Source organism: Mesocricetus auratus, unplaced genomic scaffold, assembly GCF_017639785.1.
Source record: "Mesocricetus auratus isolate SY011 unplaced genomic scaffold, BCM_Maur_2.0 Super-Scaffold_100003, whole genome shotgun sequence".
Lineage (NCBI taxonomy): Eukaryota > Metazoa > Chordata > Mammalia > Rodentia > Cricetidae > Mesocricetus > Mesocricetus auratus.
Window position 1 is genome coordinate 73488949 of NW_024429188.1, and position 26712 is coordinate 73515660.

At 41.2% G+C, this 26712-nt stretch overlaps 1 long non-coding RNA gene and 1 other non-coding gene across 13 annotated transcripts in view; both read right to left on the reverse strand.

Moving 5' to 3' along the window:
• LOC106021651 overlaps positions 1-26712 on the reverse strand; it is a 43955-nt gene that overhangs the window by 14789 nt on the left and 2454 nt on the right. For 9 of the 12 annotated variants that reach the window (XR_005876832.1, XR_005876825.1, XR_005876834.1 and 6 more), the window contains 8 exons: positions 14173-14323; positions 12966-13100; positions 12150-12274; positions 10815-10914; positions 8159-8318; positions 7357-7538; positions 5659-5752; positions 2450-2622 (listed from right to left, as the gene is read on the reverse strand). This is a non-coding gene — a long non-coding RNA (uncharacterized LOC106021651). Of the gene's footprint in view, positions 1-2449; positions 2623-5658; positions 5753-7356; positions 7539-8158; positions 8319-10814; positions 10915-12149; positions 12275-12965; positions 13101-14172; positions 14324-24156; positions 24200-24999; positions 25061-26712 lie in introns of those variants that run through there. The other 3 variants (XR_005876826.1, XR_005876829.1, XR_005876827.1) reach the window with 3 other exon arrangements.
• On the reverse strand, positions 13137-13209 carry Trnaa-cgc. The gene has a single exon. It is a non-coding gene; the product is annotated as a tRNA-Ala (tRNA).

A 26712-nucleotide genomic window follows, 5' to 3' on the forward strand; every position in this document is an offset into this window, starting at 1 on the left:
TCAGCGTCAGAGTGTGTTTCTTTGGCTCTGGTCTGGGTGTGTTTCTTTGGCTGGCCCTTTGCCCCTATAATAATAATGTCCTATAATTTGCTTTATTAACATTATACACAGTTAACATTCTCTAAAGTAAAGAGATGGACCTCAATACATTAGCATTACTTCACAGGGCATAACAGTTTTGGTTGTGTAGCTAGTTTTACTACCTCTCCTAAGATCCTGTCCCAAGGCAAGCATAATATTTCCATTATCACACAGTTCATTTTCCAGAAATACTATCAAAAAATACATGAAAAACTAAAGTATAATTAGAAGTGTTTTTGTTAGGCTGGATTTTGCTTTTTGATTTGTATTATCTGATCTAGTTTTTATGTTTCACTTTACCATGTTGCTGCATGGATGAACGATTCTAATTTACTTGCTTTGCAGTACTATTGAGGACTGAATCACTTTTTGGCAGACATTCTAGCACTGAGCTATACTGCAGCTCTGTTCACTTTATCTCCTCCTCATTCAGGCAGGATCTCACTAGTGGAACCCCCAGCTTCAGTTTACCAAACTGGGATTATCGCCTTTATCTGTTCACCTGTTGATGGAAATTTCTGCTTTTGTTAGTAAAGCTGATATGAGCATCTGGGAATTTTAGTCTTAACATCATTGTATATTTCAAAATATTTTACTGATTTTTGGTTTTAGTTATCTCTTAAACATTAAGATTATAACTCCTGATTTCTAATTATCTGTACCTGGATGGTATGTATTTACTTATTTTTAAGCGTTTAAGCTAACATTTGAATGCCTTTCTTTCAGGTATATATCTTGAAAAGTAATAGTTTTACATTCTATTTCAATAAGCAACAAGAATATCTTTTTTTCCTGGTAAGTTATATCCATTTACATGTTATATGTTTATTTATTTGTCTGCTTATTTTGTGTGTCTGGCAGAGGCACACATGGTCCACAGTGCACATGTAGAGGTCAGAGAACAACTTGCAGGAGTCATTTCTCTGTTTCCACGATGTGGGTCCTGAGGATCCAACTCAGGTCATCAGACGCAGTGTCGGCCACCATTATACCAGGACCCCTGTTTCCATTTTAATATGATCTATGTATATAGTTTTTTTTGGCTCAGCTCTGTCCTAGTGTTTATAAATTCATAATTACTATACAAAATTTCAGGAGGTCTTTTACTAGGCTTCGTATTTTATTGTACTATTTTTAGTTCTGGGGATTGAACTAGGGTCTAGTACATGCTGACCTATGCTCTGACACTGAGATTCTTCTCCCAGCCACAAGAAATCTATTTTATCTGCTGCTTCTTTTAGGTAGTATATAGTGCATTATTCCTTTTTAGGGTGTTCTTTTAACTTAACTTCTTTTTGTGTCATTGTGGAAATCCAAACCAAGATCTTCCAAATGCCTATTAAGTAGTAGAGAGAGCTCTACTACTTTCATTCCTAGTCAGATACTCACTTTCTAAAATCTCATCGCATCTATTTATTTATTTATTTATTTATTTATTTATTTGCACAGAGTGCACACATCCTAAAGCACATGTGTGGACATCAGAGGATAACTTGCAGGATTCAGTTCTCTTCTTCCACCATTTGGGGTTCTAGGAATCAAACTGGGGCCATCAGCTTTAGACGTAAGTGCCTTTCCAGGCTTGCCATAGCTCTGCCCTCAATATTAACTTTTTAACATGCCTACTTAATATCTTGACTAGGAAAAATACTAGTTACTAATGCAGAGATAGTTGATGGTAAAAATGGGTAGTTCACATAAATTAATATATATATATATAATACATACACATACATTAAACTTGTCAAATGTAATTGTTAAATAACAAATTTATATGTTTGATTCCCATACTGAATTAAATAAGCAATTGCTTACAAATGTGACTTCAAACTAGGTGTGATGGCACACACCCACAACTCCAGTACTTGGGAGAGAGAGGCAGGGCTTGTGAAGGGGGAAATGTCCAAAATGTTCCTTTGCTGTTATAAAGAAAGGACGTTGAATCCTACCGTCATGGAAAAGATGGACTACCAAATCTTAAGGTGGTCTACAAGCAGGAGTTGGGTCAGGATAATGTGTGTATTCTTCTGGAGCTTGTGTTCTGTGAGGTAGGACTTAACATTCTTGAAATGCAAATAAACAAATGGTAAGCTAAACTGGATTACAAATTCAACGCGGCTGGGACTATACCATGAGTTCCAAACCAACCTGGGCCACATAATGAGCTACTGCCTGAATGAATATACTATACTTTCCTGAGAAAATGATGGTGATAATTGGAATACAAAAATCATAACTGATGTAGACACGTCTTCCCTGTATGTCTCTATCTGCTTCTCTAGAAATTTCAAAGCACAAAAATAAAAGATTGCTGTTTCTCTCACACACAACACTTTGCTCCTGATAGTGATAGTCTGTACTTCCTTACCTTACAATGCCCCACAGTATTCCTGTACTCCACGTCTATCCTTTCCACGAAGACTTTCAAAAGCAAAAATGTTGACTATAGTGACACACACATCTGTGACTCCACTGCTGTGGGAGATGGATTGCTGGGTCGGACTTGCTCAGTCTAGTTCCAAGTTTAGTGAGTGACCCTATCTGTAGGAAATAAGACAGAAAGCAGTGGGACAGGCCACCCAACGTCCTCTTGTGACCTCTAAATGCATGTAAATGTGCACATGCACAACACACACACACACACACACACACACACACACAACACAGATCCTGAACCATCTTGTACAAAATGATTCTAATTTGCCTGCCAGTGATTGGCCAATAGTGCAGTTGTCTGATGGTGGGGGTTGGACCTGGGTGATTGTACCATAGTCTCCTGGAGAGGGGATGGATGGTCTGGGAAACCCATCTGAGTGTCAGGTAGTCCAAGTGTGAACACCATATTCTCTACAAAGTGTTCCTCTATATCCAGTGTGTACTCCTCACTTTACATTCTCCTAAGAGAGGATGAAGTGAATTGTTGAGTTCTAGATTTGGGGCTATCCATAAATGGAACTGCTTTAGTATATCTGTGAAGCTTCCAAACAAACTTCACAATACATTGCTACTCTGTAAAACATCAGCCCTTTTCATGAAAATGTATGTAGGAATATAGTTTGGCTGCCATCTCCTGGCCATAATGAGAACTGCATTTGGCAGTGTCCACGTGGAATTTATGGTTGGGTTGTAGGGAACATAGGCAGTGAACTGGACTTAATAGGACCTTCCTTACTTCTGGAGCTTGGGGAGCTTTATTTTTAACCTCTGCATGTTCTCCTGGCATATAAAAATTCACATCTTAGGTATATATAATGTAAACCTGAGACTGGAAACCAATCCTGGTCTAAGGTTAATATAAAGCTGCACCATTAGGTAGAGATGGTGGAGTTATGTGTGTAAACATGAACACACACATGTATGCACACAGAATCAAGGTCAATTCCACTTATCCATCTAGTTCATTTGTTCCACGAAATTGAATTCCCGAAGTATCAAAGGTATATACATCCTTTATCAAATAGTGTGTGTGTGTGTGTGTGTGTGTACATGTGAATATGCAGGCTTACATGCATATGGCATTGTACTGAGGACAACCTCCAGTGTTCTGCATCAGGTGCCATCCCCCTTTAAGTTTTCCTTCGACAACGGTTCTCACTGGCCTGGAACACACAGGGAAGGCTGGGATCTGCTTGGCTCCACCATCACAGGCAAGCATGTGCTAGCACACCTGATATTTTTCTCTGCTTCAGTTTTGCTTCATTTTTGAAATTATGCATTCTGGGGGTGGATCTTAGGTCTTCATGCCTATAAGCACTTTATGGATTAGCTATCTCCCAGCCCTATTTTTACCAACCAGAGCACCAGTATTTTCACAGTTTACACTAAAAGTACTTTTCCTTTCTAGATACAAAATTTCAAACAACACACAAAAGCACATTCATTACCATAAGTGAATCTGTGTCCGTCACTGGGCTGAGTCCTACCCACAACTCAAATGGCTGTCTTCAGTGAAATGTCCCTGACAGCGAGCTATTGGAGTAGAGTCACAGCAATCATTGTCTGTACATCTTGCTTTATGTTGCAGTAAAGGAGCTGCTTTCTCATTTAGGAAATACTAATCTTTAATGTGTCTGTGACTAAAAGAGTGTGGTTGGTGTGGTGCATATGGTTGTGTCTGGCATCGGATGAAGAGAGGATGGGTTCTCATTCACAGAGCTTCCTGAAACTTCTCCCACAAGTGAAGGGAATGGTAATAGTCCTGCTTTCTACTTTTTGGGTTTAATGAAGTGACTCCTGGTGTAGGCAAGATCACCCTGGGACTCCTTTCTGGGCCTTCAGAGTACAGGACTTCAAAGCTTGCTCCGCCACCCCCAGCACAAGAATTCTTTTTAATGTAAACACATTCTTAGTTCTTAATTCCACTCTGTTTTCTTCTTGGCCCAATAACTTTTTTCTTGACTTCCCAGGCACTCGGTAATTTTCTAATTGGTTTCCTTGCAAAAATGTGTTTTAAAATGACCCACGTCTCTTGAAAAAAATATGTACTCTAAGATTGCTACTCTAAGAAATTGAATAATTTCTGAGATGTTTCAGGATTTGTTTTGTTTTCATTTTGAGACAGCCTCTCTATATTATCCATGCTATTCTGCAGCTTCTTGGAACAGTGTTTAAAGTAGCTGCAAATACCAGCACGTGCCACACAACACTAATGAAACTGTTTTTATTAGTGCTTGATATTTCTATTGCAGTAGAATTACTTTAATTTTTAAATAATTTTTAATGAAAAGAATGTAGATACTTTTAAAAATTATGTATATTCCTGTGTGTATATGCACATGAATGCAGGTGCCTACAGAGGATATTGGATTGCTGGGAACTGAGTTACAGGGCATCATGGATGTTGGTCATAGATGCTGAGAACAGAACTTAGGTCCTTGTGGAGAACTGCATGTACTCTTAATCACTGAACCATCTCTCCAACAAGACTGTAGACTGTTAAAGGATGTTAACCATTTTAATGTTCATATATTTTAAATTCTACTGTGTTTTCTCCTTAGTTCAATGATGACCACGTGATAATTATTCTTTTTTGTCTTTCTGTTTGTCAGTATATGCACATGATTGGCAGAGGCATTGAACCCTGCTGGAGCTGGCAGTATAGGCAATTGTGAGTTACCTGACATGTGTGCTGGGAGCCACACTCGCATACACAATAATGACTATGATGTTTCTTTCCTCCTGCCTCTACTTCTGGTATTACAGATGAGGGCTGACATGTCCTCATTATCCAAGAACTCCATGCTCTTTGAGGCTAGGCAATCACTCTACCACCTGAGCTACATCGCCGGCCCCCTAACTGTGGTTTTTAAAATCAACCATTGATGTCTTTTCAAGCTAGCAGTGTACCCATTTATAAATTAGCAGAGAGATCAACAATATGACTGGGAATGTCCTTCCACAGTTATGAAAGGAATAGCAATGTCTAGAGACATCCAAGTGTGCTGCCATCATATGTGTGTAAAACTTTTGACAGGGGTAGTCAAAGCAGTGTGGATCTAAGAGCTTCAGCATCCTGGAGTCCAGGCTCTGGCAAGGCCATCATGCTCCTGAAAGCCAGTCTCATGCCAGCAAACCTACCTTAGACACCCAGCTTCCTCAAAGGTAACAAGGGACTGGATGCTGCTGCTATTGTACGGCTGTGGTTGTGTGTGAAGAGCCAATGACCCAGACTCTGCAGAAGAACCACAAAACAGGAAAACAATTGATCAAAATGATCAGTCACATCCTTAAGCTGAATGATGATGATACAAAGAACAGATTTGAAAGTACAGTATAATGTGTGGGCATCCAAATGATGGGGAGAGAAGAGCAGGCAGGGTTCCTTTTGCACTAAGCTGTGAGTATGGTGCACTGATGTGAGCCTGCCCCTCCCCCCCAAGCATATAGAGAAAAAGATAAAGGGATCCTAGACCTATATGAGATCCAGGATTCTCTGCTGTGATGTCTGTAAACAAGTGATCTCAACTTTCCAAATGCTGGACCCTTTAATACCATTCCTCAGGTTTTGGTGAGCCCCAACCATAAAATCATTTCCATTGCTACTTCATATTTGTAATTGTGCTACCGTTATGAATCATAATGTATATAGCCTTGGAGACAGAGGTGTGTGTAAGGGGTTGCAACACACAGGTTGACAACCACTACTCTAGAGGGAGAGACATGGCGACCCTCCTGGCTCCAGCAAGTTTGGTTCCCTGAGCCAGCATCTACTGGACCCATTTTCCAAGCACAGGCAGGGCATTTCTGGAAGGAGGAGAAAGAGGAATTCTCTCTTCTCTGAGCCTAGCTTCTCACTCTGTGAAAAGTGAGTGTCACAATGATCACATACATATTTTGGGGCCTTCAGTGATAAGACCTGCTTTAAATCCCAGTTAGAGGAAGGTTCCCCAGTGTGTTTCAGACTAATGTTGAAATATGCAATTTTGGTAAGGAGGGATTTTTACAGAGTTTCTCTGTGTAGTCCTGGCTGTACTGGAACTTACTCTTGACACCAGGCTGACTTCAAATGAAGAGATCCACCTGCCTCTTCCCCCCAAGTGCTGGGGTCAAAGGCATGTACTACTGCTACCTGGCAATACATGCATATTTAAAGGTAGTCTTCTTCTGGAGAAAGAATAGCGACCAGCAATATCTGCAGCACCTAGATACAGATTTCAGTTTTCTTTTCCTAAAACCTATTCATTTACTTCATTAGTAAAACTGACACTTGAAGTACACGCTGTAGAAGAATATTAGACAAATGTAAAGAATCTCATTCTTTTTGAAATTCTGCTACAGTTGTACTTAGAAAAGTGTACATCTGAAAATTATTCACTAACTGACATATGATATTAAACTGCTAAATTTTACAGTAACTACATTGGGTATTCGAAGTATCCTGAGAATATGTCAAAAACACACAGAACAACTGATATCAGTAGACAGAACCGCTGTGTCTTTATGTGTCAGACAAAACCAGAGGTGTTAGACTGAACTTCAACACGAGCCAAAGCACAACAGATACAGGCACTATCTGCTCTCTCCCAGACACAGCCGCACAGGGTGTGCACCCCCTCTGTACACCATTGCAGCATGGTCCACTTCATCCCTCCCCTGGACTACATCCTTCAATGGCTGCCTGCATACTCCCTCATCCTGTCCTCCTCCATCCATTCAAAGTCAAAAGACAACTTCCACCAAAAAAAAATCAAATCATGTCAATCCCATAAGCAATCTTCCACACTTACAATGTAACCCAAAAGTCATACATGGATTTTTAAAAAGTTATACAATCACCTTTCGATCTAATTCCCAAGCAGTTTCCACATTGACTCCAAGGCTCTGGCCACAGGCCTTGTCGTCTGCTCTTAGATCCCCTGTACTCCAGATGGTTGGGCACACCAACAACATGGCTTGCACACGCCTTGCTTCTGCTTCTCATTCAGGACACAAGTCAAATGCTATTTCCTGAAACCAAACTGTTGGGACAAAACAGAACACAATCCACTTACAAGCATTTTTTATCTCCTCTGTGTTCTTTAAATTGCACCAATTACTGATTTCCTCTGCTTCCTGACAGTTTCCCCATCTAATACAATACTCCAGGACCCCTGCTTGTCTTCCCAGTGCAGCTGATGCATATTTGACACACCACATAAGACACTGGTATTTCAATGAACAGCAAGAGACCATCTGTGACACAGTATCCTAGAAGACAGAACTGCAAACCCCAAAGCAATACTTTTTAAACAGGAACACCCATCAGAAAGAAGTGGATGTGCCCCACCCTGCTTCCCGGGTTTGATTCAGCGGTCTATCACGGGCTCTGATGTCTGCCGCTTTAATAAGCACGACCTGCAAATGGGATGCAGTAATTCATGATCCAATCCGGGAAATGTTCTGAGGTTAACGGCTTCCATTTGAGTACTGGTGATTTAAAGGCGCCCACGCAGGGTTCAGACATCTGGAGAGTCTATTAATGCCATTATCCCAAAGTGTGCTGCTCTCTGCTGCCACCTGATGCCACAAGGATGCTTTCCTAAAGGACATCAGGACTGCACAGAGCTGAGGGGTGGGAAGAGGACAGGAAGTGACTCACCTATTGTGGTCCACATGATCTTGTCACTCTGACGCAGGTAATATGTTGACAAGACTCTATGCCACAGTTGGTTCTGCTCCAGGACCTGGTTCTGGATGGAGAGCCCAGAGCTTTCTCTCAGGGTCTACCAGAAGGCAGAGTAAGGAGAAAGAGAAATCACCTGGAAAAGAGAATAAAGCAGATGAGAGAGTGAATGCATTATGCTATACTAAGTATAAGGATGGGGTAGACTGTGGACACTCACTGCCGTGGAGGCTACGCAGTGACACCCTTTGTCTTCTTTGCTCATCTCACAGCCCTTCCTACACACACCCCTGCACACGTGTACACACGCGCGTGCGCACACACATACACACGCATGCACACACACACACACACACGCACACACCCCCCAGTGGCACTGACACATCATACATACTGGAAACATGGGCATATGTCAGCTTGTTGCCAACCGTCTGCGTGTTCCCTCTGCATTCCTAGTGTTCTGTTCATTGAAGAGACCTGACATTGGCAAGGAGAGGAGGCCAGCACTGCCACCTGGGACAATGGTGACACCCGGGACTGGCTGCTGCCGAGGCTGGGTCTATGGTCCTACTACAGCTGGTGTTGAAGTCCAAGGGCCATGTTGCCACCAAAGGCCACATGGGAGCCTGAGTCTGGGCCTCATCCTGTGGCCTTATTGGTGTCTGAGGGCCTTGCCTCTGCCAGAGAGGTTCTGATCAGAGTGGTCTGTGCTGCCACCTGGAGCCATGGTGTCGTCCAGGTCACAGCTGAAGCCTAGGACCATGTCTGGGTCTCTAGGCCTGCGGCAGGTGGGGTCTGTGGCTCATGTTACCACAGGGGGCCATAAGAGCCATACATGATGAAATCTGAAGGCCAGGCTGAGCTGGCCTTGCCCTTCGCTGGACACGGCAGAAAAGGTGCTGGCCCCACCCTTCATGGTGTGAATGTGAGAACTGGTCCTGACAGCATGGGCATAGGAGAGTTGGCTCCACCCCTAATCTGAAGGGGGTAGCCCTAGGGGCCGGGACTGACAAGTTCAGCTACCACCCAAGGACATGTTCAGGGCCCTGGGTTGGCCCATGCTAACATCTACCCCATCTATATAACCTGATGGAACCTGTGAGGAGACTGGTTCTATGGAATGATACCTGTGGGATCTCTGTTACTTGGGGTGGCTGCTAGATATCCACGAGGACTTTTGGCCAGGGTTAGTGAAGATGGTGTAGCAGAAACCAGAGGCCATGAAGAAAATCAATGACTCATTGCAGGGAACTCATTGCAAGTAAAGCTGACTGGACACAAGGGTATACTGTGTGGCTCACAGAGGACTTCAATGCCACTAAGATGAAATGAAGAGGTGTTGGAGAGGCAGGAAAGATGGCAGAGCAAAGAGGTTTTCCATTTGTTTGTTTTGGGGTTTTGTTTGTTTTGCTTTGGTTTTAACTTGTATTTTCTTTGGGGGTGAAGGGCAGGTGGGGGAATTGGGAATGAGCTGAATTGGGTGCATGATGTGAAATTGCCAAAGAATCAATAAAGAGATTATGTTAGAAGATTACAATCATCCAGTTTTTTTTAAGTGCATATGTAACAGGCAGCAGCCTCATGCCCAGAGAAAAGTCTCTGTTAAAATCAGATTCTTAGCAAGACCGTCAAACCAGATGTGTCTTTTTACATCCATCTGAGACATTCTAGTGTGTCAGTGATGATGGTTTCAGCGGTTATTATCACCGAAAGGTCCAGAGTTTGTGTGGATGAACCATTCTCACCCCCATTTGACAGAACTGGGAGTTGGGTGAGAGCAGGCATTGCTGCCTATTTTATTTGCCACCAACACCCCACCTTTTCCCAGACAAGTGGCACCTGGGCACCTGAGCCAGAACAGTATACTCTTGTGTATCCAGAAGGCATCCATCTCTCCCTCAGGAGATGAAGCAGCACCAAACTGACTTGGGTCTGAGGTACTTTTTTGTCTTCCCAGCTCCCTGGAGGTCAGTCCCCACCATAGGGCACTCATGCTCTATTAAGTGGTTAATGGCGGAACATTGTTTCCTCCTACACAACTCGGTCCAAATAATTAGGAGCTGTGGGCAGGGAACCTCTGCTCTTCTTGCCAGATCACCTAGTGCTCCATAAAAAAGCCATCCTGGTAGCCTTAATGACGTCAGGCTTCTATAGCAACCGCCATGCACAGGCTGTTTTATAGAGAAGCCCCCACCAACCCTCTCTTGTGTCCTGGACTTTCTCTAAATCAAAATGCATTCCAAGGCCTTTGGGCTACCTGGAAAAGCACACTGAGAGACAGTATGTCTAAGTAGGGCGGGAGGGATATATCAGGGGTAAAAGTGCACTTTGCCACTGCAGGGGACCTGAGTTCAGTTTCCAGTGCCGACCTGGTGGCTCACAATTTCCTGTAAGTTCAGATCCAGGGGAACTGATGGCCTTTCCTGGGCACCACCGGCATATGAACTCCTGTGCACATTTTCTACACACAAACTCTCAGCATTCTCGTTTTGAAAAATAAAAACAAATCTAAAAGAGATTGATCACTATACACACATACACAAATACACATATAATTACCAAAATATACAACCTAAACACATCCGTGTTCAAGAACATGGATTAAAAAGAAACTTCTTAGAATATAACTAACCTCTTTTCATGAGTTCAGAAGTAGATTGTTTGGACTTCCATAAAGTGACAGACATACACTCTTCCAAGTATATGGCTGAAAAATGAAGACAAGCCCCTGCCTGGGCAAATAAACGTTTGAAAATAATGTGTCAGATTATGGACTCCTAATATGTAGAATAAGGAAAGTCTCACCAATGTCATTAAATAAGTGCTGCTTATGTGTGTTCATGTAATAAGACAGAGATAATTCCAAATTACCAAGTGTATTAGTTTTATAAAATACACAAATGCTAATGAATTTACCAAGCAAAGAAAAAGCTTTTCAGATTGCCTGTTAAGGCAAAATCTGAAACTAATGCCTTTCAAAGCACATATCTACTTAACTGTTACACTGAACACATAGAAACGAAAAAAAGCATTCCAGCCAATTACAAATAAAAATAAAACCAGAGACAAAATTCTGATATTTAAGAGAGGCTAATAACAAAAGGCAATTGAGATATTTTGAAACAATCATTAATGCTATGGGCTAAACTTTATGGAAAAATGTTACCTTTTCAAAGTATATTCCAGTTATATGTCAAGTTTTTTTCTTTGAGGAAAGTGATAGATAATCTTGGATGACAACTTGACTACATTTGCAATCAACTAAAACCCAAGCAACACCCTTGGGAGAGATTTTCATGATTGAATAATTTGAGGTGAAAAGACCCACAATAAATCTGCTCTACACCTCTGTTGGAAGATCATTTGAAAGAACACCGAAGAAGAAAGCTTTTGTTTTCTCTTGTGCTTACTCTCACCAGCAAGTTCACACCTCCTGTTTTTGAGGCATCCCTTTTCTAGTGTTAGAACCTAATTTTTGGAACTTCAATATAGAACAAATAATAGCAGTTGCTTCCAAAGGATCCTCCAAACTCTAACACCAAATTGCGACTGCTGAGACATCGATTAGTGTTAAAAGAATGACAGTCCAGAGGCAGCCATTGTCATACTAGATGGACCACATTCTATCACTTATGTCTTTTTAGAGCAGTAACTCACAATCTTTGAGTTTGAGGGGTCAAACAGTCCTTTCAAAGGGCTTAAACCTTTGGAAAACATAAAAAAGAACAATAAAAAAGGAAGAATATGATTAAACAAACAACCAAATTATCTTTTCTTCTTAACATTTCTCAGTTCCTTTTGATGGTTGAAGCAAGAAGTATAAGTGATGTGATATATGACCCTTATAGGCATATTGAAAATGTATTGGAGAAAGGTTGATGGGAAGGGAATATCTTCACAATAGTAACAGAAATAGTTACACATGAAGGCACCCACCATATCTAAGCACTACTAATCTAACACCTACCAGGGAGTCCTGGGACAGCTGATGAAATTGAATTACTCCAAAGTGCCTTGGTCCTTCCATCCACCTGAGATGAGAGGTAGGACACACAGAAGCACTGCCTCTGAACCAAACTGAATCGCAAACCACTGGGAAGGAAAAGTAATCCGCTCAGCAACTGCATATTTGAATAGTCACCTTAGGGTGATCACTGATTACACTTTAGCGTTTCCTTTTAGTGCCCCTCAGATCCTCTGGGTGAGCGGCGCCATCCCCTTTGCACAGAGCAGCAAGCTGGGATCTGAGGGAGCTCCCTCTCCCAGAACACTCCTCCTATGGCTCCAGCACCCCCAGGTACAGACAGAACAGCACACTGAGCAGGCAGCATGCTCCCAAGCCCCTCTCCTCCTGGAGACATGCTGGCTGCAAACCCCGAAGCGGCTGTGAACCTGTCGGGTGTGCGATCCCTGCACCTGCCTCCCCACCCTCAGGAAGATTCAGCTACTCACCTCCTCCGGGAACCCAGATGCTCACTCAGTCCAAACACCAGGATGCTCCTTTCAGAACACAGCCTGGGCGGCCATTGCAAGCAATCGCCATAATGACCCCAGGTTTCTATGATAACCACAAGTGCTTCCTGCTTTCAGTGACCAGGAATAGCTCCGCCCAGCCCTCCCTCCCTCCCTGCCCCTCACAGCAAGAAGAGCTCTTCACCCTTCTCATAGGTCTAGAAAGCACTCCCATTAGACACACTGCCCCCAGCACGACAGCAGAGCTTCCCTTATTGGTTAGACCCGTGCAGAGGGCATATCCCTGGAGCGAAGACCACATTCTACTCACCAGACCACAGAGGTCACAGTCAGCGATGAACAGTGTTGTCCAGTGACAGATGAGCAACTGCATCCACTAGTCAGCTATGCCACCTCGGCCTCACAGCACAAAGTTAACCTCTGGGACACCTCGTGTTAATAGGTCCTGAAAATGAAACGCCAAACTCTAAAAGTAAAACCTTGGAGATGCCGGGGCTCGAACCCGGGACCTCGTATATGCGAAATACATGCTCTACCAACTGAGCTACATCCCCACCTTCCTAACAAGGTTGATCAAACCTCATATGAATGCAGAGACTGGACCCGGATTCATAAATGCTGCAAAGTAAAACAGGAGTTCATTTGACTATATTTTATGGCTTACAGTTGAAAAACTTCATAAAATTTTATGACTTTTATTGGATGCGAAAAAATTTGTTTTCAATCAAGGGAAAATATTCATCATAACTACATTAATAATAATAATATAATTTGGATTTTTCAAAGCAAGGCAGGATAACACTAAGTACTACTTCAAACTAGCAGGCCCATCCCATTCACGTTTAGGGTGTAGTATTGGTTCAACCTGACATTGTCATGGGGAATTAATAATTATGTGTTGTTGGCTAGCAATATGCTGTCATATATGATACCATAGGTACTTTACAGAAACCTTCCTGATCACAGATATATTCTCTTTTAGAACATGCCTTCACTTTCAGGGATTCAAAAACTTTTTTTTTAATCTGGGGTAGGCTATTCATGTTGTTTCATAACTTTCCTACACTATTTAATATTTCATTTATTGCCACAATTTATATTGAGCTAACTATTAGTTTGTAAACTCCTAATGGGCTGTTAACATCTGTATATGGTTATGTATCTCATCAACTTCATTCTGAAATTTTCAGAAATGCTTCTGAAAGTGAATTTTTAGTACAGTATGCCCCCTTCTTCACATGTCATCTTGTATGTGTCTCATCATGAAACATCATTAAATAAGTACTTTGTATATGTTGAGAAGAGTGAAAATGTAATAAATATAAGCAGAGAGAAGCCACAGTATAAGAGAGCTCAGAGCTCCATTCCTTGCTCTCACAACAAAAACTCTTCCCCTCTTGCTATCAAACTACAAAGCGCACCCATCGAAGAGTCATCAGGACGAATGCAGAGCTTTGCTTTTTTGTTATATTCACGAACCAAACACAGCCCTGGAGTCATGACCACATTGTACTCACCAGAGCATGGTGGTCTCCATGGAAATGTCCTCACAGTCAGAGATGAACACTGTGGAGGGGTGACAGATGAGCAACTTCATCCACTAATTAGCGATGCAAATAGGATTGCATAACAGGAAGTTAAAGTCTGAGACACATCCTTAATAAGCTCCTGAAAGGGAAAAAAAAATAAACACTTTGGAGATGCCTGGGATCGACCTGGGACCTCATACATGGTAAACACGCGTTCTCCCGCTGAGCTACATCCCCATAATCCAAGACACCCTGATCAGAGAATATATGAATGCAGATGGACTAATCCAACATTTGTAGGCCTTTAAAGCCATGCCATCCAGTCCTTTGATTATTTCTTACAGCCTCCCTTTGACCATGGTTATCACATTTTTATGACATTTATTGGATGACAAAACAATTTGTGTTCAAAGGAAAATATTCATAATACAATTTATATTCTTCAAAACAAGGTAGGATAACAATACTACTTGGAATTATTCAGGCAGATACATTTTAATTCCAATTCAGGCATTAGCATTAGTTCAACTGGACAGTATCATGGGGAATTAATAACTATGTGTTGCTGACTAGCAATATGCTATTATATTCCAGAAAATGGCTAGTTTCCAACACCTTTCCTGATCATACATCTATACTCTTTGCGAACTTGTCTTTGTTATATTTTTTTTCTAATTTGGGGCGCCTACACATCTTGTTTCATAATTTTGTCGCCCAAAATTTATCACTTCATTCATTGCAACGACTGAAAATGAGCTTTCTACTTGTTCATAAAATCCTCATGTGCTGTGAACTTCGCTACGTTTATGTATCTCACCAACTGCATTGGAAGCTTCTGAAAGTGAGAGTTTCATTACAATGTGCCCCCTTCTTCACAAGACATTGTGTACATGTATCAACACAAAAACTCCTTAAGGAAATACTTTATTTAACTTCAGAAGAGTGAAAAATCACACATATAACGAGAAAAGATGCCAGAGTATAGAACGCTGGGTCTACAATTGAGGACATTGCTCAACCTCAACAATTACTGGGATACTAAGAAGAATGCTATCAAAAGAAGACTTTAACTTAGAATTCCTAGATAAAGACAAGGAGTAAGAGGAAACAGGGTAAGGTAGCACGGGACAAGGGGAGGGGCCTAAGTAAAATGAAGACAAAAGCAACAAGAGAGGCCAGGAGGGAAGGAACCAAAACTCAAATGAGGACAAGGGGAGGAGTAGTAACATTTCTTTGTTGACAGTGGACTAGCTTTGAGGCATTGTTGGATAAAACCTGATCCTCAAATGACGAACCACTATCAAACTACATGTCAGCACATCCCTGAACTGTGATTCCTTTGTGATATACATCTTTCTGGGAATATCCTTCACTTTAAAATTCACAAGAAAACTTTTCCTCCATAATACATCCTGATTTTACTTTCAGTTACCTCTACTCCTCCACCTTCCACTCCAACGACCAAGCCTTCGGGATGCACTCTGTTTCTGTGTCTCACTAGAAAATGAGAGGAGAGCAGTGCTGGACACTGTACTGAGCACCCATGGGGTGGGCGGGGCAGGGTCACTGAGGGCCAGATAGCAGTAGGGCTGCAGGGACAGCGGGCTCGGTCCTGCATGTAGATGTCCCTACAGTTGATTGGCAGTAGCCGGCGTCACTGATTTTCTCAGATGGAAATGGAAGAAGAAAGCATGAATGAGACTAGGGAGTTGAATCCTGATTCAGCCTCATACCACTGCTCAGCATGTCACAGGATTCACACCTGGAGCTACAATCAGCCCAACAGTGGCCAGGCCATTCTCAGAGTCTCTGGATGACATGGGTAAGGGCAGGAACTGGGGGACTAAAGGGAGAGGAAACTCTAATCAGGGTATATTGTACAGGACAAGACAGTAGTTTCAATATCAGGGGCAAAGAGGAAATGACATGAAGGTAGCTGTTTGGATGTCAGGCTTCTATCTAAACATTGGTGTTCAAATGTTCCCTCCTCTTGAGATGCAGTCCTCCCTTCACTCCTTACTTTCCATTCAAAGCAAAATGCCTTCCTTAGAAGAGAACCAATTGAGAAGCACAACTATGATGATCTGGGTGGGCACTCAATTGACAGAACTTAGAATTTGGAAATAATGTATCTCCCGTCAGGTACTTGTCTATTGTGGTAGTGAGCTTATGGAATTACCATCTTATGTGGCATGGGATGTATGGTAGGACTGTGGGAAACCTCTTTAAGGGGGAAGCCCCAGATGCGCAATCCATCTGTGGCAGAGACTGCAAGATTTCTCTTCAAAGCCTTCACTAAAGGGCCAAAGACAATTAAAAAGTCAGGACAAAAATCATCCTAAAAGACAAAAAAAATGTTTTAATCCAGAATTTTGGCTTCCAGTTTCCACCTTCCGGCGGCCCCAGGTTCAGGTGAGCTTGGGTCCTCCTGGGACCACTCCCCTGCTGTGCAATACCACTCCTTCAAGCTTCCATTAGGCCACTCCTTGCATGCAGATGACCCCCACACAGGAAGGGCATCATTACTTCCAGACCCAACCATCCATTGTCCCCAGGTCAGGTGATTTTCAGTCCTCCTGGGATCACCCCCTGCCGCCCATCACCGTCTTCCTCACTCTTCCTGGAGGCCAATCTGGGAATCCAGAGGATCCACCACATAGGAAGGCATCAGTCCTTCCAGACCCCACCCTCCAGCATCCCCACATTCAGGTGAGCTTGGGTCCAACTGGGACCAAGCCCTGCCACCCATCACCCACTCCCTCAATCTTCTTGGGGCCCCACTCCTTTCATCCAGAGGATCCACCACACAGGAAAGGCATCAGTCCTTCCAGACTCCACCCTCCAGCATCCCCAGCTTCAGCTTCAGGAAAGAAGGGGACCAGTGGAGACAGAAAGACCCCACCTGCACCCACTGGAAGAAGAGATGGGAAGAAGACAGAATAAGAGCTCACTCAGCAATAGAAAGACCAACATGACTCCACCAGAATCTAGAGACCCAACACCAGCAAGACCTGAAAAGCACTACATAGATGAAGCAGAAGAGACATTTTATGAAGATGATAGAGACCCACAAAGAGGAAATGAGGAAATCCCTTAAAGAAATAGAAGAAAAATAAACAAAAAATGCATGAAATGGAGGAAAAGATGAACAAAAAATTCAAGAAATAAACAAATTTCTTAAAGAGTCTAAAGAGTACCAAGAGCAAACAACTAAACAAATGAAGGAAACAACTCAAAATGTTGAAGGATTGAGAGATTAAATAGAAACAATAAAGAAAACATAGAATATGGGGATACTGGAAATAGAAAAGCTGGGTAAACGATCAGGAACTACATATGCAAGTATCATGGATAGAATACAAGAGATGAAGAGAGAATCGCAGGTGATGAAGACTCATTCGAGGATATACAGTCATCAACCAATTGCAATCTCAAAACAAACAAATCCCTAACACAAAATATCCAGGAAATATGGGACACAGTGAAGAAGCCAAACCTGAGAATAATAGGTGTAGAAGAAGGCGAAGAAATACAGCTTAAAGGTATAGGAAACACATTCAACAAAATCATAGAAGAAAACGTCCCTAACCTAAAGAAAGATATGCCTATGAAAATACAAGACTCTTACAGAACACCAAATAGGCTGGACCAGAAAATAATTCACCTTGCCACACAATAATGAAAACATGAAACCTACAGAATAAAGAGAAAATATTAAGAGCAGCTAAACAAAAAGGCCAAGTAACATATAAAGGAAGACCCATCCGAATTACACCGACTTCTTAATGGAAACTATGAAAGCCAGAAGATCCTGGACAGATGTCCTACAAACGCTAAGGGAACAAGGATGCCAGCCCAGACTACTATATCCAGCAAAGCTCTCAATTACCATATATGGAGAAAACAAAATATTCCATGACAAAGCCAGATTTAAACAATACATATCCATGAATCCAGCTCTGCAGAAAGTGCTAGAAGGAAAACCTAGATCCAAGGAAGATAACTACACTCACAAAGACACAGGCAATAGATAATCCCACTTTACCAAACACCAAAAGAAAAAGGGAGGAGAAACTACACAATGATCTTTAATATCATTCAACGTCAATGGTCCCAACTTGCCTATAAAAAGACACAGACTAGCAGAATGGATACAAAGACAGAACCCATCCTTCTGCTGCATACAAGAAATACATCTCAATATCAAAGACAGACGTAAAGGGTTGGGAAAAGACTTTCCAATCAAACGGACCCAAGAAACAAGCTGGTGTAGCAATCCTAATATCTAACAAACTAGACTTCAAATTAAAATCAATCAAAAGACATGAAGAAGGAAATTACGTATTCATGAAAGGAAAAGTCCATCAAGATGAAGTCTCAGTTTTGAAAATATATGCCCCAAATACAAAGGCACCCACATTCGTGAAAGAAACATTACTAAAGACCAAATCACACATAAAATCTCACACACTAGTAGTAGGAGACTTCAACACTCTGCTCTCACCGTTAGACAGGACCTCCAGACAGAAACTTAACAAAGGAACAAAAGAACTAATAGAAGTTATGACCCAACTGCGTTTAACAGACATCTATAGAACATTACACCCAAACACAAAGGGATATACCTTCTTCTCGGCACCACATGGAACCTTCCCTTAAAATCGACTACGTAATAGGAAACAGAGCAAACCTCCACAGATACAAAAAAATTGGAATAACCCCCTGTATCTTATCTGGCCACCAGGCATTAAAATCAGAATTCAACAATAACACAAATTGCAGAAACCATACAAACTCATGGAAATTGAACAATGCACAATTGGAACATCCCTGGGGAAAGGAAGAAATAAAAAAAAAAGAAATTAAAGACTTCCTGGAGTTCAATGAGAATGAAGACACAATGTATCCAAACATATGGGACTCTCAGAAAGCAGTGCTGAGAGGAAAGTTCATAGCACTAAATGCCCACATGAAGAAACTGGAGAACAGGCACACTAGAGAATTAATAGCACAACTGAATGCTCTAGAACAAAAAGAAGCAAACTCACCTAGGAAGGGTAGACGCCAGGAAATAATCAAATTGAGGGCTGAAATCAATCAAGTAGAAACCAGGAAAACATTGTAAAGAATCAATGAAACAAAAAGTTGGTTCTTTGAGAAAGTTAACAAGATAGACAAACCTCTGTACAAACTAATCAAAAGACAGAGAGAGCACATGCTAATTAACAAAATCAGAAATGAAAAGGGGGACATAACAACTGACACTGAGGAAATCCATAGAATCATCAGGGCATACTTTGAAAACCTGTCCTCCACAAAATTCAAAAATATAAAGGAAAGGGACAATTTACCAGATAGATATCACTTGCCAAAACTAAATCAAGAACATATAAACAATCTAAACAGACCTATAACCCTACAATCTAAACAGACCTATAACCCTTAATGAAATACAAGCAGTCATCAAAAGTCTCCTGACCAAAAAAAGGCCAGGCCCAGATGGCTTCATTGCAGAATTCCACTAGAAATTCAAAGAAAGGCTAATTCCAATACTCCACAAAGTGTCCTACACAATAGAAACGGGAAGCTCACTGACAGACTCTTTTTACGAGGCTACAATTACCTTGGTACCCAAGCCACACAAAGACACAGCTAAGAAAGAGAACTATAGACCAATTTCCCTCATGATCATCGATGCAAAAATACTCAATAAAACACTAGCAAATCGGATTCAAGAACACATCAGAAAAATCATCCATCATGATCAAGTAGCCTTCATTCCAGGGATGCAGGGATGGTTCAACATTTGAAAATCCATCAATGTAATCTAACGTTAAAAAAACTACAAAAGAAAAACCATGTGATTAGCTCACTAGATGCTGAAAAAGCCTTTGACAAAATCCAACACCCCTTCATGATAAAGGTCCTAGATAGATCAGGGTTAACAAGAACATACCTGAACATAATGAAAGCAATATACAGTAAACCAACAGCTAACATCAAACTAAATGGAGAGGAACTCAATGCACTTCCTCTAAAATCAAGAACAAGACAAGTCTGTCCACTCTCTCCATGTCTCTTCAATATTGTACTTGAAGTTCTAGCTAAAGCAATAAGACAACAAAAGGAGATCAAGGGGATACAAATAGGAAAAGAAGAAGTCAAGCTTTCACTATTTGCAGATGATATGATAGTTTACAAAAGTGACCAGAAAAACTCTGCAAGGGAACTCCTAGAGATGATAAACACCTTCAGCTAAGTGGCAGGATACAAGGTTAATTTAAAAAAATCAGTGGCCCTATTATATACAGATGATGAAGTGGCTGAGAAAGAAACCAGAGAAACATCATCCTTTACAATAGCCATAAACAGCATCAAATATCTGGGGATAATGTTAACCAAAAAAGTGAAAGATCTGTATATCAAGAACTTTGAGCCTCTAAAGAAAGAAATCAAAACGATACCAGAAAATGGAAAGATTTCCCATGCTCTTGGATTGGTAGGATCAACATAATAAAAATGGCAATCTTGCTAAAAGCAATCTACCAATTCAATGCAATCCCTATCAAAATTCTGGTACAATTCTTCACAGACCTTGAAAGAACAATAATCAACTTTAATTAGAAAAACAAAAGATCCAGGATAGCCAAAGCAACCTTATTCAATAAAGGAACTTCAGGAGGCATCAACATACCTGACTTCAAGCTCTATTATAGAGCTATAGTCCTGAAAACAGCTTGGTATTGGCACAAAAATAGACAGGTAGACCAATGAAATCGAATTGAAAACCCTGATTTTAACACACACACCTATGAACACCTGATTTTTTGACAAAGAAGCTAAAATTGTACAATGGAAAAAGGAAAGCATCTTCAACAAATGGTGCTGGCATAAATGAATATTGGCATGCAGAAGCCTACAGATAGATCCATGTCTATCGCCATGCACAAAACTTAAGTCCAAATGGATCAAAGGCCTCAACATAAATCCAACCACACTGAAAATCTTACAAGAGAAATTGGGAGACATAGGAGACCACTTCCACAACATAACACCAGTAGTACAGACACTGAGGCCAACAATTAATACATGGGACCTCCTGAAACTGAGAAGCTTCTGTAAGGCAAAGGACACAGTCAACAAGACAAAAAGGCAACCCACAGAAAGGGAGAAGATATTCATTAACCCCACATCTGACAGAGAGCTGATCTCCAAAATTTACAAAGAACTCAAGAAGAAGTCTCCAAAACACCAAGGGATGCAATTAAAAAGTGGGTTACAGGACTGAATAGAGAATTCTCAATAGGGGAGTCTAAAATGGCTGAGAGACACTTAAGAAAGTACTCAACATCCTTAATCATCAGGGAAATGCAAATCAAAGCATCTCTGAGATACCATCTTACTCCTGTCAGAATGGCTAAAATCAAAAACACCGAAGACAATTTATGCTGGAGGATGTGGAGAGAGGGGAACACTCCTCCACTGCTGGTGGGAGTGCCAACTAGTATAGCCACTTTGGAAATCAGTATGGAGATTCTTCAGGAAAATGGGAATCAATCTACCACAGGACCCAGCAATTGCACTCTTAGGCATATATGCAAAAGATGCAAATTCTTACAACAAGGACGCCTGTTCCACTATATTCATAGCAGCATTGTTTGTAGCAGCCAGAACCTGGAAGCAACCTAGACATCCATCAACTGAACTGAAGAGTGGATAGAGAAAATGTGGTACATTTATACAATGGAGTACTTACTACTCAGCGGAAAAAATAATGGAATCTTGAAATTCGCAGGTAAATGGATGGTACTAGGAGAAACCATCCTGAGTGAGGTAACCCAGTCACAAAAAGACAAACTTAGTATGTACTCACTCACATATGGATTTTAGACATGGATCAGGATAGTTCAAGTCTGACAGAGAGTCTGGGAAACAGGAAAGAACCTAAGAGAGATATTCATGGTACCCCAGAGAAGAGGAATGAGGACCTTCATCCAGTGACTGATGGAAGCAGAGGCAAACACCCATAATTAAACACTGAACTGAACTCACCGAACCCAGTGACAGAGAGAGAGGCGCGATGAGCAGACTGGGAAAGAATGGGCAGGTGAAACCAGCAGACACAGCTGATCTGAAAAAGGGGGAGCTATTGGACCCCCAACCTACATCTGGGAGGCCAGCATGGGACTAATCCAGACCCCCTGAGTGTGAGAGTCAGTGAGGAGGCCTGGGTAACCTATGGGGCCCTGGGCAGTGGATCAGTATTTGTTCCTGGCATATAAACGGACTTCGTGTGTCCATAACACAAAGAGGGATGCTTTCTCAGCCTGGACTCTTAGGGGAGTGCCTGCCCTGAATGAAATGACAGACTCTGGATATCCCCTATGTGGCAGGAAGTAGGGATAGGGTGGGAGGCTGGTGGGGATCATGGTGGGGTTACGGGAGGAGGGGATGGAGAAGGAACAGGGATTGACATGTGAAGCAAGCTATTTATAAATTGAAGTAATAAAAAAATCCAGAATTGTGGCACGTGCCTAAACTTTCAGCACAGAGCAAGAGGAGATAGGCCTTTCAGCTCCAAGACAAAATAATAGGGAGAGGAATATATTGATTGTTTTCTTTATATAAGATATTATAAATGCAAACGTACCCAAATATTCCTAACACAAATACAGCAATAATTCCCAAATTACAACACTCTCTTTCTTCCTTTTATAATAATTCTTTTACTAGGGAGTTTTGGTTTCAGTGCTAGCCTTTCTGATGCATAATTTCATCAACTATACAATGAGTATTAGGTCCCATAAAGGAGGCTTTCTGACTTTCAAGCTCCCAGTGAAAATTATGGTGTCATTCTGATGGATCTGCCTTTACATGTTACATCTGGCCGGCCAATTAGTAACACCCACACTGTTTGAAACACACCTCCTCAGATCAGAAAATGAACCACAGAAAAATCAGTGTGCAAACTCTGGACACAAACATGTTACACAACCTTAAGCATTAAATAACCTACAACAGTCTTCTTTACAGTGTATGCTAATGAAACAGAAAATAGTGATAACATGTATTTCTTTTTCAGAAGATATACTAGAGAATATAAGCAAACCCATGTCCGTAAGAGACTTAAGAACTAAGAGGAGAAGAGATAATGAACTCATTTCTTAGGTCACACTAAATGGTCAGACTTCCCAAACTATTCCGTGTCAGACCTCTATGGGTGGTCTTTTAATAATCAAATATTGTTACATTATGAGAAGAAAAACCCAAAACAAACAAAGTGTTCATTGTAGAGTATAGTTTTTCCTTGTCTGCCGCTTTGGATTTTCCCCCCCGCCAGTCGCCTGTGCTCTGCCACAGTTGCAGTCCCCAAATAACACACAAGACGCTATATTAATTATTAAGCTGTTGGCCGTTCACTTGTTTCTTATTAGCTACCTCTGACTTAAGTATTTAACCCATGACTGTGAATCTAAGTATTTCTCTTACTGGAGAAAAGGGTCTGAACCTTACTTACTATGGCGGCTACATGGTAGTCTGACTCTACCTCTCTATCCCAGAATCCTTCTTGACTCCTAGTCCCACCTATCTTGCTTCCCTATTAGCCAACAGTGCTTTATTCAACCACCGATAAGAGACAGATTTACATAATGACATCTCCCATCATCTCCTCTTTTCTGTCTAAATAAAAAGAAAGGTTTTAACTTTAGCATCGTTAAATTATATACAACAGAATAGCTATCAATTAAGATCATATTTACAATATTTTGTCCATTAACATTTAGTACGATATAAAGAAAGTATCATCTATCCTATCTTTGTGAGCCTAAAGTCTTATATGTAGCTCATCTTTTATCATAAATAAGGAAAACTATGATTGTAACTATCTGCCTTCAACTCCATCAAAGACCACAGAAGGATAATATATAAACACTAGGATTGACAGAGACATCTTGCTGCCTGGGCAGTTACCTGAATTTCCTCTGTAATGTTGGGGCATCCATCTTCAGCCCATAGGCCACAGTATGTCTGGAAGATTTCTCAGCAAAGCAGGAAATTTCAAACTGTCCATCTGCATTGGCAGTCTGTCATTCATTTTTCTGTGTCTTGCAGAAAGTCTCATAGACTCTCTTCCATGCAGCAGGAACCCTGAAGGACTGTTTGAGTTCAGCAGTCACTTTCCTGTGGGTCCTACATGTCCGGTTTATACAGCAAAAGTCAAGGAGTCCAGGCAAGAGCGGTTTCTTGCCCAAATGACTCATCTTGCCATGTTGAAAGCAAACTCCATAAGAAGTTTCTTCGATGCCCATCTTCCCTCTCAGACATAATTGGTGTTGCCATTAGCAGACATTTCTCATTGTCAAGAAAAACCCTAAAGCGTTATAAATGCCATTTTCTGAAGGTCTTTGAAAGGTTTGAAGACTATCTATCTATCTTAAATATATTTCTGTATATCTAGAAAACCTAACTAACCTAACTGTAAGTTTGACTATTATAAGTAACTATCTATAATCTGTACTTAATTATGCATTAAGTTTTAAAAGATTAGTATAAACGCAATACATGATCTAGAGGAGAAATATACATATCACAAAATTGACCTTGATTTTGTATCAATAAATGAAAAACTATACCCATGCCAAGTATTCATTCCATACCATATTCCCCCTTTTACCATTAAAAAGAGATTGGTTTTGATCATTAACCAATTATGAGCAATGCCATTCAAATGAAAACAAACATTTATAAACAATATGGGAATTTGGATGTAGCTCCTTCCAAATTGCGTCCTGCTGGATGGGGTGCTGTTCATACCTTCGGGATCATGAGAAAACACAGAAACCTGTATGAGTCTTTGATTTTGTGGTCTGTAAGGCTGTGTCATCTCAGCTGTCTTAGATGTTGGAACACCTGGCCCACTGCTTCCGGGGATCTTGATTCATCAAATCACAGAAGCCTGGAAGGAATCCACAGCTTTCCACTTTCTGTAGAAACATAATCAAAAACTCTTTTCCCAAGTAACTGGTCCTTATATTTAAAGTTAGAAGTCAAAGCACCTTTGAAATGTATAAGTGGGATTAATTCAGCAGCCTTTATAATCAAGTATATTTCAGCAACTGATCCTTCCTTAGCAACTGAACAGCTGAAAAACACAATAGTATACAGTATCCAGACTTTCTGTGTATTGCCCATCTTTACGTAGCTTATATTACTCTATTTGTTTTACTTTAGTTATTTTTTTTGTCTGAGACAGGGTATCTCTTCAGAAATCTACCTGCCTCTGCCTTTGGGGTGCTGGGATTAAAGGCGAGTGCCACTACATCCAGATATTCTCTTTGTTATTTTGTCCTCCCCAGTCCCGGAGTAAAGGCATGTGCCACCACACCCAACTACTTTATTTTTATTTTTTCCAACATCTTGTTTCATTTACTCTCCCAAGTCTACCTATATTTTTCTTCATCTGGATCTCACTTTACTGTAAAGCTTTGCTTTTCTGGCCACGTGTCTTATAAAGGCTAAAGACCATTGCTAAAATTAAAGCAGAAACAGCTGCTGGCTTTCCAACATGGCGGGCATAAGTGTGACTCCAGCCCATTGCCTCAGTCTATGCTGACATCCAGCAACATGGTGCCCGCTTGGAGATGTGGTCATTGCCCCTGCAAGATGATCATGCACAACATTCAATTGTTAGCAGAGCCTCTTAAAAGAACCTTGATGGATTTTGTTTTTTGTTTTTATTTTTCTTTGATATGCGGAGTCAGGAAGACTCCCTTAAGCAAGCCACGTGAGTCTCTGCTTGTCTTAAGCAAAACAGAGCCCACCTGAGAAAAATGCTGCTACCAAGAAGCTGTGCTTCTCTCTGGCCTTTTGTTTCTGAAATTCCTTTTGAGCTCTTGTCGTTCTACATGGAAATTCAATTTCACTCCTGACAAGCATTTGTAGTGTGTAGCCTTTTCCTTGCCTGCCGCTTTGTTTCACACACACACACACACACACACACACACACACACACACACACACACACAAAGGGCCGACTGGGCTCTGCCACAGTTCATCTCACACTTATTGTACATTTTAAGGTGTCTGAAAGCCTAGAATTGTGGTTCATGACTATAAACCCAGCACTTGGGAGGTAGAGGTGAGCAGGCCTCTGTGAGGTCAAGGCCATCAGGATTTCCAGGACAGACAAGGCTGTATCACAGAGAATCCCTGTCTCAAGAAACAAAACAACAACGACAACAATAATAAATGACATATTGATACCAGAAAAATCAGTATGACTTCCTCAGGCTCTTACTCTCATTAAGAAAGCACTATAAAAAGAATCAAAAGCCATTTGATGACAATGAAAAAAACATTCAGTGATTTATGGTCTTTTGCATCTATGGGCATTTTGCCCGCATGCATGCATGTACAGACCTTGTGTTCCTGGTGTTGGAATAGTTCAGAAGAGGGTATCAGATTTCCAGGAACTGATATTCCACAAGGGTGCTGAGAACTGACCAAGGGCCTTCTGCAAGAACAAGG